General features: G+C 44.9%; 1 protein-coding gene and 1 pseudogene across 2 annotated transcripts in view; both read right to left on the minus strand.

Moving 5' to 3' along the window:
- The window catches only part of LOC126248689 (plexin-A4), a 995564-nt gene that overhangs the window by 958194 nt on the left and 23793 nt on the right, over window positions 1-13577 (minus strand). The window lies entirely within an intron of this gene.
- Window positions 12435-12552, minus strand: LOC126250366 (5S ribosomal RNA; annotated as a pseudogene).

A 13577-nucleotide genomic window follows, 5' to 3' on the forward strand; every position in this document is an offset into this window, starting at 1 on the left:
CCATTAAAAGGATGGATTAAAGATAAGAAAGGGTACTTTTATATAAAGGTTGGAGGGAAAAACCCTGATAAGGTCAGAGCTTGGTGAGCTACGTCGCAAAGAGCAAAATTTTTCAGATAACCATAGGTTAAAAATGCACCGTTGTGGAAATACGGCGATAAAACATCAATCATTGTGTGCATTTAAACTAATTTGCACACCAGCTAATACCGTCTATGGTAAAGAGCGCAATTACTAATTAAATTAGCTGAAGATAATGGTTTTCTGATGAACGGTCAAAGCTACGCGAGCTTTAAATTTCTATCTATGGCTAGTTACGTTAGATGCTAATTTTCTGTGATGTTCACTGCATATAGATTTCCTAGCCAATCAACTAGGCTTAAAGCACCGCAGTGTCATTAATTTGTTACGATAATAAGTTGTACTGCAAATCTGCTCTGCAGTAATGTAGTCCATATTTGGTACCGTAAGGTGCAATGTTGTTAATAATTAAATCTAAAGGTCAAATGTATTTATTTTTGTTAATATACAGATAGCATGAATGAACTTTTATTCTAAAAAGCACAGTCAGCTCAGTCGGATAAAACAGCACACTCAAACATGTTGGCTTAATGGACGCACTTCCGCATGCTGATTCAAAATGGTTCAAATGGCTCTGAGCACTATTGGACTTAACATCTGAGGTCATCAGTCCCCTAGAACTTACAACTACTTAAACCTAACTAACCCAAGGACATCACACACATCCATGCCCAAGGCAGGATTCGAACCTGCGACCGTAGCTGTCGCGCGGTTCCGGACTGAAGCGCCTTTAACCGCTTGGCCACACCGGCCGGCTCCGCATGCTGATCGCTGGTTGTTTCGTTGGTGTAACTCCACAACGCTGCATTTGCAATTCTTGTTATTACGAAAATTTTGCTTGGTACGACGTCCCGTCCAAAGCTCTGACCTTGGGAGGTTGATGATTTCCACCCAGCACAAGATGCTCACGAAGACCAGCTATCATTTTAAAAATTCATAATTTAGAGAGACAGAATCATGGTTCGTTATAAAGCTTTTAGCAGCTTTCGAAGATTTTTTTCGTTTGTACTTTGTTGCAGATTTGACTTGAAATGCAACAGAATGGCGACAAACCAAGAGAAGGCGTAATGTGCATTGCAGTCAAACAATCGATCGCCCTATGCGGTATGCATTCGCGTGTTCCATGCTCGCCACTGTAGATCCCAACAATTACAACCCGAAAAGAGTGCGTGTTTTCGGAAGAAGCGGCGTTCCGCACATCCGGATACGTGAATCGGTACAACGTTAGGATTTGAGGCTCCGAAAACCCAGACACCGCACACAGTCAGCACAGATTCCGAAAATATCGTTCTTTATTCTGTCGAAGTTATGAGTACTATCGATAGGGGATATTAGACCGATTCCATATTTCTGGATTTCCAGGGCGCATTCCACACCGTTCCTCACAAGTGGCTTCTAATCAAATTGCATACCTATCGTGCATCGCCTCAGTTGTGCGACTAGATTCGTTATTTCCTGTTAGAAAGGTCAAAGTTCGTAGTAACTGACGGCAATTCATCGAGTAAAACGGGAGTGATTTCTGGCGTTCCCCAAGGTGGTCTCATAGGCCCTGTACTGTTCCAGATCTTTATAAATGATTTAGGAAACACTCTGAGCAGCCCTCTTAGATTGTTTGCGGATGATGCTGTCGTTTACCGTTTAGTAGATACATTAGGTGATCAAAACTAACTGCAAAATGATTTAGATCAGATACGTGTATAGTGTAAAACGTGTGGAGGTCCTCTAAATTTAAAAAAAAAAAAACTATTAAATTTAGGTTACGTATAACTTGCACAAATCTGACGGCTGCCAATTCAAATAAATACCTATGGATAACTTTTACGAACAACTTAAACTGGAACGATGACTTGGATAATGTTGAGAGAAAGGATAACCAAAAACGGCGTTTTATTGGCCACTCTCGACCGTCCTCTGCTACAGTATTTTTGTGCCGCGTGAAAGGATACCAGATAGGATTGCCGGAAGACATCAAAAACGTTCGAGTGAATGTCACGGATATGGTAAGCAAGTTGGGGTGGTAATCATTAGTACAATGGCATCTTTCGTTGCGTCAAGGTCTTTTCACTAAATTTAAACCTCCAACTTTCTCCCCCTCATGCGAAAATATTTTGTTGACGCCCACCTACATAGGGAGAAATAAAGTAAGGGTAATCAAAGACAAATCAGAGCTTGCACGGATAAATTTTAAAGTTCGTTTCTTCCGCGTGCTGCTCGAGATTGGAACGGTAGAGAAAGAGTGTGAAAGTCGTTTGATGAACCCTCTGCCAGGCACTTAAGTGTGAACTGCAGAGTAGTGATGTACATATAGACGAACACACCAGTGATAGTCTGGAGCTTAAATTTGGGTGTGTAATGCAAAATAGGGTGGTGATAGTGGAATTTTTCTTCGCAGACAAAACCACAAAGGGAAATGTTTACCTGGACATGCTCGAACATCCTGCTGACACAGATCGAAAAGCTGCTGCCGACCATCATCATGCATCATTATAGTGCACCTCCATATTTGCAGTCTGAACGTGCGGGATGGAAAGAGGATGGGTCGTATGGATCCATTGCGTGCCCTCCACGCTCTCCTGATCTCACAACATTTGATACTTCTTTGTTAGGTTACTACAAGGACCGCGGGTAGACACGAAATCTGTGACAGTGTTACTCTTCGTGCACGAATCAATGAAACAATCTGAACAACTGATGCGGCTGCTTCTGCGTGGGAGGAAATCGAGTGTGGCCTTTATGTTCTACAAGTGACGAGTGTGACACACACTGAAATTCTGGTTAAAAAAAAAAAAAAACTTAAGAGCTGTTAAACGTTTTACAGCAAACCATGACGCTCCATCTCTTATAGTTTCTAAGTTACAATTTTTTTGAAATGATGGCGGTACTTTATCGACATCATGTGTATCAAAAACGGTACTGCTTTCCGTACAGGAGGGAGGGTACAGGAGCAAAGAAACCGCTCAGCTTCCCTGAAGGCGTGAAAGAAACCGAAGTGACAGTTTGAAGCGGTTCAGGGAAACCGTGAAACAAGAAACCTCTGACGTCCCAAAGAGAATGCGTAGCACCCGGATACGAACTGAGTCGGAGACCTGAGCCAGCTGGCTACTCGGCGTGACCAAAATGGTCGTGTTGGGCCTTTTAGTTTGACGAGGCTGACTGGTGGGTATTATCCGCAAGACGGGTAGCCCGGCGCCCCGGCCGGACCGCCCGAGGCGCTGGTGTTAGGGCACGAGGCAGTAGCCACGCACCCATCAAGTCACGCCCTGCCGGAAAAGGAAAAAAAAAAGGGAAGAGCTGGCTGCGTCTGGGGCTGCCGGCGCACCAGATGGCAGGCGGAACTCTGCTCCAAGGACGACCTCCGCGTCTTTCACCGCCGCGCTCCTCTCTGCCCAGCCACAATGCACTAACAACTTAAAAGGTACGTTCACACCATACCTTTTTTCTGCTCAACTCTGCGCATGCGCTTATATTTCCAACAGCGCAAGCAACCGTGCGTATTTGTACATGCGTTATTTCTTCGAACTGGAGGGCGTGCGTCATGGCGCATTGCTTCCCGGGGTCGTCGGGCATCTCTTGAGCAGTTTAGCAGACGACAGGCAGGTGGTGCCTCGTGTGTTGCGTGCAGAGGTTACGTTTTAAGGCGATTTATTGTGTGCGATAACGTCTGCTGACTCCAATGAGAGCACGCTAAAATTCATCGGCTGATTACACGAAAAGATGTCATACGGAATCTTGCCTCTAAGGATTATTTGAAAAAAAAATTTAAAAAATATGCAGACGTGATGCCCCGAGCGTGAACTACAAGATAAAAAGTGTCTGGCCATATTGCTATAAAGAATAAGTCTCTAAGAATAGGAACAGAGAAGGCGAAGTCTACAAATTTATAAAACGTGGTGGTGGTGGTGGTGGTGGTGGTGGTGGTGGTGGTGGTTAGTGTTTAACGTCCCGTCGACAACGAGGTCATTAGAGACGGAGCTCAAGCTCGGGTTAGGGAAGGATTGGGAAGGAAATCGGCCGTGCCCTTTCAAAGGAACCATCCCGGCATTTGCCTGAAACGATTTAGGGAAATCACGGAAAACCTAAATCAGGATGGCTGGAGACGGGATTGAACCGTCGTCCTCCCGAATGCGAGTCCAGTGTGCTAACCACTGCGCCACCTCGCTCGGTCTATAAAACGTGCATATGAAAGCTATGGACAGATATTCATGTTATGAAGACTTGATAGAACAACAACAGTGGAGACTGACATCTGAACAAAAGAAAAGATGGGATAAGGTGGAGGTCATCAAAAAGCTACTCGAATTTGAAATGAAGGATATTGATGATGCAAACCGTGCAATATTGGAAAACACAACCTCCGTTCTAGCGGATTCTGGGGTCTATTATTGCATTCCAGAATTTGTACTGTCCGAGGACGTTAGCCATATATACTCGTTTTTGACTGAACTTGTATAGCCGGCCGGTGTGGTCGAGCGGTTTGCCGGCACGGTAGCTCAGCGTGCTCGGTCAGACGGTTAGCTACACTCTGTAATAAAAAAAACTGAGTGAACAGATCAACAAAGAACCTGAACGGGTGTCATCGGACGTCAGCCCCGAACAAATTCAACGAACAACATAAGCCGGCACGATAGCTCAGCGTGTTCGGTCTGAGGGCTGCTCACCTTCTGTAATAAAAAACAGAGTAAAGGAATCAGCGATCAACTTGAACGGACGTCTTATGACGTCCGCCCAGACCAAACGCAACGAACAATATCCAACAAAAAAAGGTTCTAGGCGCCTCAGTTTGGAACCGCGCGACCGCTATGGTCGCAGGTTCGAATCCTGCCTCGGGCATGAATGTGTGTGATGTCCTTAGGTTAGTTAGGTTTAAGTAGTTCTAAGTTCTAGGGGACTGATGATCTCAGATGTTAAGTCCCATAGTGCTCAGAGCCATTTTTGAAGTTGCGTAAACAATTTTTTTTTAATTAAATACAAATGACATATCGAAACTCAATTGCTTTTGCTTTCGCTGACGCCTTTGTCCCGCAGTCTGCGCAGGGTCGGCGTGGTTACAAACGGATTTGGCAAGGTTAATTTGAAGCGGTGGCCGGATGGCATTCCTGCTGCCACCCTGTACCCCCCGGGACGGAACCAGTGTACCCCAGCTGTCAGCGTCTAGTGTAAATCATGAAAGAGCGCCGCCAACTTGTTGCAGATGTCTGCGAGTCGAGTAACTGAGGCGGGACGTGGGGAGCAACCCGATATTCACCTAGTGGGATGTGGATAACCGCCTAAAAGCCACACCCAGGCTGGCCGATACATCGGCCCTCGTCGTTAATCCGCCGGGCGGATTTGACCCAGGGCCGGCGCGCCTACCCGAGTCCAGGAAGCAGTGTATTAGTGCACTCGGCTAACCTGGCGGGTATGTCGAAACTCAATTAACCTGTACATAACGTCTATGAACCTCCCGTAAGTATTTCGCAGTTTCAGGAACAATCACTGCAACGTGTTGTTTTGATACGCGAAGTACATAGCTCAAACTGCTATATAAGTTTCCAGTTGCCAGCTAGCGAAATGTTCCTGCCAGCCCTGTCAGTGCAGTTTTCCAAGCATAAAATCTACAATATCGCTGTGGCCACCTTCTGGAATTTGCAAACAAAAAACTTAGCCGTCGTTTTATATTTCACGTACCTCTGTTGTGTAATACTGTGTAATCCATATGGATGTTTGTGATGTCCTTAGGTTAGTTAGGTTTAAGTAGTTCTAAGTTCTAGGGGACTAATGACCACAGCAGTTGAGTCCCATAGTGCTCAGAGCCATTTGAACCATTTTGTAATCCATAGTCGCCTTAGTATACTCATTTTCTGTCGCCTTTCACCACAATAAACGCAGCACGAATTGCCGAGCTAAGTAATAGACGCTTAACAGACAAACGAGGGAAGTGGACAGGAGAACACGCATGCGTACATGCGTTCTTTCTAGTAATTTCTTCGCATGTACTTTTATTCCCATGCGTTTGCGATTGTGCAAGAGGAAAGAGGCATCGTGGGCACATACCTCAGGGCTTAGGCGACACAGTGTTGCTTCGGAATGCCTGTATTGCTTTACTGATTCAGCTTGTGGTTCATTAATCGAAGTAAATTCCACGTTTTTACATAATCATCCTTTGCTTTTTGATGCTATGTCTGATAATGCGCGCAACTAATCATCTTACTGCCCTAAGATGTTTCGCCATATTCCTGCCATCATCACTCAGTCCTGTTGTATCGCGATCTGAAAGTACAGTTCCTGAGAGAAAAATTAGGCCAAGACTTTTCTTAATATTTGTTGTTAACTTCTAGAGATTACAGTGAAGACTGTAATAGAACATGCCCGGATAGCCGAAAGCGTTAACGCGCCGCTTCGAGTACATGGAGAGGCGAGCCTAACTCAGACGAATGCTGTTAAGCTGGCCATCCTGGTTGGTTGTGGTTTTTAGGCAGTTTTTACATCTCACTAGGTAAATACCGGGCTGGTACCCGTGTCGCGTCTCAGTTACAAGTGAACATTTAGTAAACGTTGGCACACAATTATTTTACTCTCGACGCTGGACAAGTGCGGTACACAGATTCCATCGTGTGGGATGAATAAGAGGCTGATGACCTCAGATGTTCGATCTCTTTAAATCCACAATCATTATTAAGATTACAATAGGAACGAAAATTTTCTCAGGCCTAATTTTCCACTAAGGAATTATTCTGTAAAACATATTTTCAGAGCTCAATAAAATACGATCAATTGATGATGGCAAAAACATGACGAACCTGTTCAGGCAATAACAAGATTTTGTTGTTTGCGTACTCAAGCGGAACCCAATTCCCATATTAATATATTTACGTTTTCTGAAGCGTTTAACTTAGGCAGAGCGACAGAATTTCTTACGCTGGCACACCCGACCTGAGCCGGCGACAAGCCAGGGGGAAACACACAAATAATGCAGTCAGGGAAAGAAGAAGGGGCAAGTTTTGCAAAATGACAATCAGTGTACGAGAGAGGGATTCGCGGAACCCCTGCCACCTAGCAGGACTTTGAAGAAAAGCAAAATCGTGATTGGGCGTTTCCCCTCCCCAGAACTGAACCAAAAGGGAGGTGCCAGGGGATGGCGGAGGTGATTTCTGATGGTTGGGCGGTAGGAGGGGGGGGGGGGGCGGCGGTGAGAGAGACTCCGTGTTGAGGGGAGAGGCAGCGAGGACTGCCTGAAATGTCAAAAGCTTCCATCGCCAATACAGAACCTACATGCATCTGGCACCACATTCGTTAACGTTCTATTATTTTATATTGACTGTAAATTCTAACAACGTGCCAGAAGCCGAGAAATAAAAAAGCTTAATAACAAAGTAAAAAAAAACTCTTTAGGAACTGAATAACATACCCTTTGTTTCTCAGTTTAATCCGAATCAACAATAGAGCCATGAGCAAGTCTTGGCTTTTGTTCGGGCAAGTCAATACCGAAACGTGTGTTATGTTGTCATTATTATCATCCTGTAACGCGTTTTTGTTTCATCTTTGTTTTATAACAGTATTGTGTTACCTCTGGAAACCTGTAAATTCTTTAATTTTTTTCTGTCTACGAATAAAATGCCTATTAAAATGAATTTGAGAGATAAGTTGATGTTACCTTCGATACTTTATCTCACTTTTGGAGTTTTATTCTGTGTTTGCATGCAAAATCAGCCAGCTCTAAATTTTCTTGTAATAGTAACCTGAGTGTTACATTTCATTTGTTTTATGTTTGCTGACATGCACTTGAAACTGCAGCCGAATTATGCGTATGACTCGATCTGGGCGTCTGGTACTAGACCTGTACGCAGTCTACCTTCTGATAGCCTTCACTCTCAGAAAGCACTCACATCATGTGATGCTCAATTATTTTCTTGGAAATGCCGGATAAAACACATCGTGAAATGTGATATAAATGTTCAGTTGGATTAAAATGAAGACTAAGCAGCCCAGTCCATTGCCGATGCATTATCACCGTGAACCTGGCGCCTATTACTCCTCCGAGAGTACGATACTAACAGAAGTTCTGACCTTACATATTTTCCCAGGATATATTTTCGCGATATGCAAAATGTAAGGGTTACAAATAATTTACGAACTCCCTGCTGTGGCTCTGCTATAAAGAGGAACTAAGCCCTCTCCACACTTGTCGCGCTCCGATCTCCAATTATTTCTGAAGGCAGTGCTTACGATAGTAAAGAGGTCTGCAGTGTACTTCACGTTTTAGACAGAAATGTCATACTACACAGAAAATCATTCCCGCTAAAACAACTCATTATATCTCTCCTTAAACCAACAAAAAAAATGGCTCTGAGCACTATGGGACTCAACATCTTAGGTCATAAGTTCCCTAGAACTTAGAACTACTTAAACCTAACTAACCTAAGGACATCACACACACCCATGCCCGAGGCAGGATTCGAACCTGCGACCGTAGCAGTCCCGCGGTTCCGGACTGCAGCGCCAGAACCGCTAGACCACCGCGGCCGGCTTAAACCAACAGGTACTTCAGAGAACCGTCAATACTTGTTCGTAGGACGCACAGTTTAGAGGTTCGACCCTACGGAAAAAGTCGTTTCGAATCAGCAGCTGTGTCATGTGGTTGTCTGAGGGGTGTTTGTAAGATATAGCGCAGTTTCTCTCTTGTTACAGAAGACGAGAGCGTAAATGAATGGAGAGATGACGGATGAGTTGTGAATAAGTATATAATCTCTTGCTCTCGAACAGCAATTAGGAAGCCACTGGAAATAACTTCGTCTTCATATTAAAGTAGAACGTAAAGATTTATAGCAGGACCTCAACGCAAGGTCTAGCACCCAAAATGTTCAAGTGTGTGTGAAATCTCATGGGACTTAACTGCTAAGGTCATCAGTCCCTAAGCTTACACACTACTTAACCTAAATTATCGTAAGGACAAACACACACACCCATGCCCGAGGATCCTTATCCGCATGCCCAATACCACTGCGGTAACAACAGCTGTGCAATTCAGTACTGAATTCCTTCGTACGTTTCCCGACAGCTTACAATATTTAACAATAATTCTACATTGAAATTCTTTCATTGGTCCCTGTTTGCATCAAAACGACAGTATGGGATTGTGGATCCGCCTTGATGCAAAACGCTATTGTTTTTTATTTCCTTATTCCCAAACTAGTTTCAGCGACAATATCGCCATCATCAGTGGTTTCTTTAATTCTAAAACATGCAAAATAGCATACTTGTACACATGTAAAACATTATTACATTTGTACTGTTTGGTTCCAAATAATGTTTTCTGTGAATAGTTTCATAATACCTTATTTACTTCACGTCGCAGCATGGTTTTTACGATTGTTGCCGCTGTTTCCGGCATTTTTTTTCCTGCCGTTTTTCTCGTCACACATCTTGTCATTTGCAACTGAATGCGTGGCTGTTAGTAAACAAGTACATAAACGAGAACTTACGTATGTCAGCGTTATACAACTGGGATTTCGGTAGTGTTGTCGATACAGTTTTGGCGAGTACTTAGTTCAAATGGCTCTGAGCACTATGGGACTTAACATCTATGGTCATCAGTCCCCTAGAACTTAGAACTACTTCAACCTAACTAACCTAAGGACATCACACAACATCCAGTCATCACGAGGCAGAGAAAATCCCTGACCCCGCCGGGAATCGAACCCGGGAACCCGGGCGCGGGAAGCGAGAACGCTACCGCACGACCACGAGCTGCGGACAGTACTTAGTTGTTACGTGGTTTGTCATGTACTCAGGCACCCACACAAGGTGCAAAAAGTTATGTCTTTCTCTGGCTAAAAGCAGCTGCAAGCCGTACAACGAATTTGAGTGCATGACAAACTACGTCACAAGCTGGTACACACCAAAACTGTATCCTTGACACTACCGCAGTTAGAAATTTATAACACTGCCACACGTAAGGCACACGTTTTCAACTTTGTTTACTAACAGTTGCAAATGACATGATATATGCCGAGAAAAACGGTAACAAAGAAACACAGAAAATATGCCGGACACTGCAGCAACAATTGTAAAAACAATATTGTGACGTAAAGTAAATGAGGTATTACGGAACTATACACAGCAAAAAATATTTGGAACCAAACAGTACGCATGTAATAACGTTTTACAATGTTTGGAAGTATGCTATTTTGCAGGTTGTAGAATTAAAGAACCCACCGAAGACTGCGATATTGTAGCTAAAGCTAGTTTGGGAATAAAATAAATAACAAAACTGTTTTGCATCAAAGTGGACCCACAATCCCATATTATTACAATTCTGAATTCGCCGCAGACATTATTTTGCGTATTATATAAAAAAAATCTGCTGAAAGAAACTAAGTAGATGACGAAAGCTAATCACAATAGTTACGTCAGCGGTTGCAATTGTCAGCAAAGCGAGATGACAATGGCGGCATCAAGCTCGTTCTTTGGTTGGTTGTTGCTTTGACAGCTCTTTTCAGTCTTTAGTAAACAACTAACTGTTCTTCCCCAGTTCGCAGCCTCTTCACCTCGGATGGCACGGCTATACAGACACCGTGAATCCTGAGTTGTGCCTCAGCGTGTCAGAGGCAAACTATCCATGCGAAATAAGCAAATTAGTTTTGTGCTGATACCAAGAAGAGATCTGCAGTGTAGTCTATAAATTGCAAATTTTGTGATTTAACATAGCACGCTAGACCCAAGGTATGTGAATTCTGGATCCCAGATGAACGCGTATCTGTGCGCCAAATGACGAAAGGGTAGTATGCAAATTTGAAATTATTTGTGTTCTTTCTTAAAGTAGGTATTTTATGTAAACTTTTTCCCTTAAGCACCGTAATGCTTAGTTGTAATGACACATTTGAAATTACATAAAAATCGTGTTTTATATTCATATACCCGAATTGCCGCGTAGCATCTTGTCTGTTCTTGTATCTCGGTAGCAGGCTAAAGGCAAAAAGCAAATGTACAAATGTATGTCCATAATTTTGCTAGCCCAAACTGGGTATTGCATGTCGCCGTTCCGCGAACAGCGCTGCTCGACGACAAAAGTTCTCGTGTGGTTTTCAATATGCTCGTAAAACTTTAACCTCGATTTGGCGAAAATGCTTGACTAGCGCATCGTGCTAGAGCAGCAGCACTGGTTGCATCTAACAAGGAAGCCGCGCCTACCCACTATCGCCAATTTCGTCCAAAGTTACGACATATGCAGGGCTAGGCCAAAAATGAAACTGCCTTTCGAAGAAAAATACAAAAAAATAGCAATGTGGGCACGGATCGGGCAAGACGAGACCCATTTATGTTAAGTTAGTTTCCAGACAGCGGCTGGCGCAGCGGAAAGGATACAGGACAGCAACCGGGCGGTTGTAGGGTTGGGGACACGAGCAGAATCATTTTTTTATTTTCAGTTTTTACATTACTTACACTGCAGACAAACCAAAATAATGTTGACGATATTCTATTTATTAATATTAACGTAAAAGGCATGTAAAGTAGAGGTAAAGGAAAATTTTGGATTATAAATAAAGTTACAGGATGCGACTGCACTTACAGCGTCCACGAAATCTCTGCATATAACTTACCAAGAAGGGATCATAATTCAACAGTAGAGGACCTTTTAGTGTGATTTACTATCACACTGTCCGATGACAGAGATCGTTTTGTGGATGTAAACTACGTTCGTTTCTCAACAGATACTTTAAAACAACCCTGTAATTGCAAAAATGCAGCGTTTATGGTGTTTGCAATATACCTTGAAGATTACTGCTTGTACTGTTTTTATGATAAATATCACCCCAGCAGATGTAAATCATCAACTGTAAAATAATAAAACTATCAAATTCTATCTGCGAGATTCTCGTGTACGCCTTATAATCCTTTCTGGTAATTTGTCTGCAATCCCAAATTTTCCTGCCGGCCGGAGTGGCCGTGCGGTTCTGGGCGCTACAGTCTGGAGCCGAGCGACAGCTACGGTCGCAGGTCCGAATCCTGCCTCGGGCATGGATGTGTGTGATGTCCTTAGGTTAGTTAGGTTTAATTACTTCTAAGTTCTAGGCGACTGATGACCTCAGAAGTTAAGTCCCATAGTGCTCAGAGCCATTTGCACCATTTGAACCAAATTTTCCTGTACATTTCCTTTTCACGAAAATATTGATAAATACATTACTTCGGTTGATCTGCAGTGTAAGTAAAGCAGCACTCCGTCTTCAGGCTGCATGTGGCCCATCGGGACCATCCGACCGCCGCGTCATCCTCATGAAGATGCGGATAGGAGGGGCGTGTGGGCATCAGCACACCGCACTCCCGGTCGAGTAGCTCGTCAATTGGCATCACGAGGCTGAGTGCACCCCGAAAAATGGCAACAGCGCATGGCGGCCCGGATGGTCACCCATCCAAGTGCCGGCCACGCCCAACTGCGCTTAACTTCGGTGATCGGGCGGGAACCGGTGTATCCATTGCGGCAAGGCCGTTGCCCACAGTAAGTAACGTATTAAGATGAATTTTCCGCATAAAATCTCGATTACTGTTGTGTAGTCTTTCTGTTGGACCATTCGCTGCCTCGAACTCGCACTAACGGAAATAGTTCACTCCTCGCCCGACCTACGCAAAAATGCTATGTTTTTGGCTCTGGAAATGGCTGTGAGCACTATGGGACTTAACATCTGAGGTCATCAGTCCCCTAGAACTTAGAACTACTTAAACCTAACTAATCTAAGGACATCACACACATCCATGCCCGAGGGAGGATTCGAACCTGCGACCGTAGCGATCACGCAGTTCCAGACTGAAGCGCGTAGAACCGAACGGGCACACCGGCCGGCTGCTATGTTTTTCACAAACGTTTGGACATCTGGAGATCCCATTTCTGTTAACGTTCATTGCTGGCCGAGCCGAGCATACACCTCAAATTTGGACGAAATCGGCAATGACGACTAAGCGCGGTCCCTTTGTAAGCATATGCTGCACTCGTACGAAAACTTACAAAAATACGTTACGTGTATGCTTCCCTCGCGAGCCGTACTTCGACGCGCCGGTAAGTGAAAGCAGTATAGGGAGCGGCGACGGTATCCGTCGGTGAGAAACGATGGGCGCTTTCCGCCGGGCACGGCCACGTAGCGGGAAAGTGGCGCTGGCTGCAGCGGCGGGCCTGCAACAGCTTCCCGTTACACTACGTTGGAGAAATATCGGGCACAGGTCGGCCGCGACGCGCAGCCTAGGCGTACCGAGCACGGAGAGGACGCGGCGCGGGGGCGTGTCAAGACGTGCGGCGTGGATTCCTCAGAGCGGCTATTAATATAGGCGCGGGCGGAGCGGGGGTGGAGGCGGCGGCGGCGGCGGAGGCGGCGGCGAAACGCGGGGCGGCAACGCCGCAGCCCTGGTGGGCCCTGCCACAGGTGCCGCCACCGCTGCCCGGGCAGCCCGGGACACCCTCGCCGAGCCTCCCCGCTGCTGCACCCTTACCTGCTGCTGCTGCACGAGCTCACATCCACTGCTGCTAC

This window comes from Schistocerca nitens, chromosome 3 (genome assembly GCF_023898315.1).
Source record: "Schistocerca nitens isolate TAMUIC-IGC-003100 chromosome 3, iqSchNite1.1, whole genome shotgun sequence".
Classification (NCBI taxonomy): domain Eukaryota; kingdom Metazoa; phylum Arthropoda; class Insecta; order Orthoptera; family Acrididae; genus Schistocerca; species Schistocerca nitens.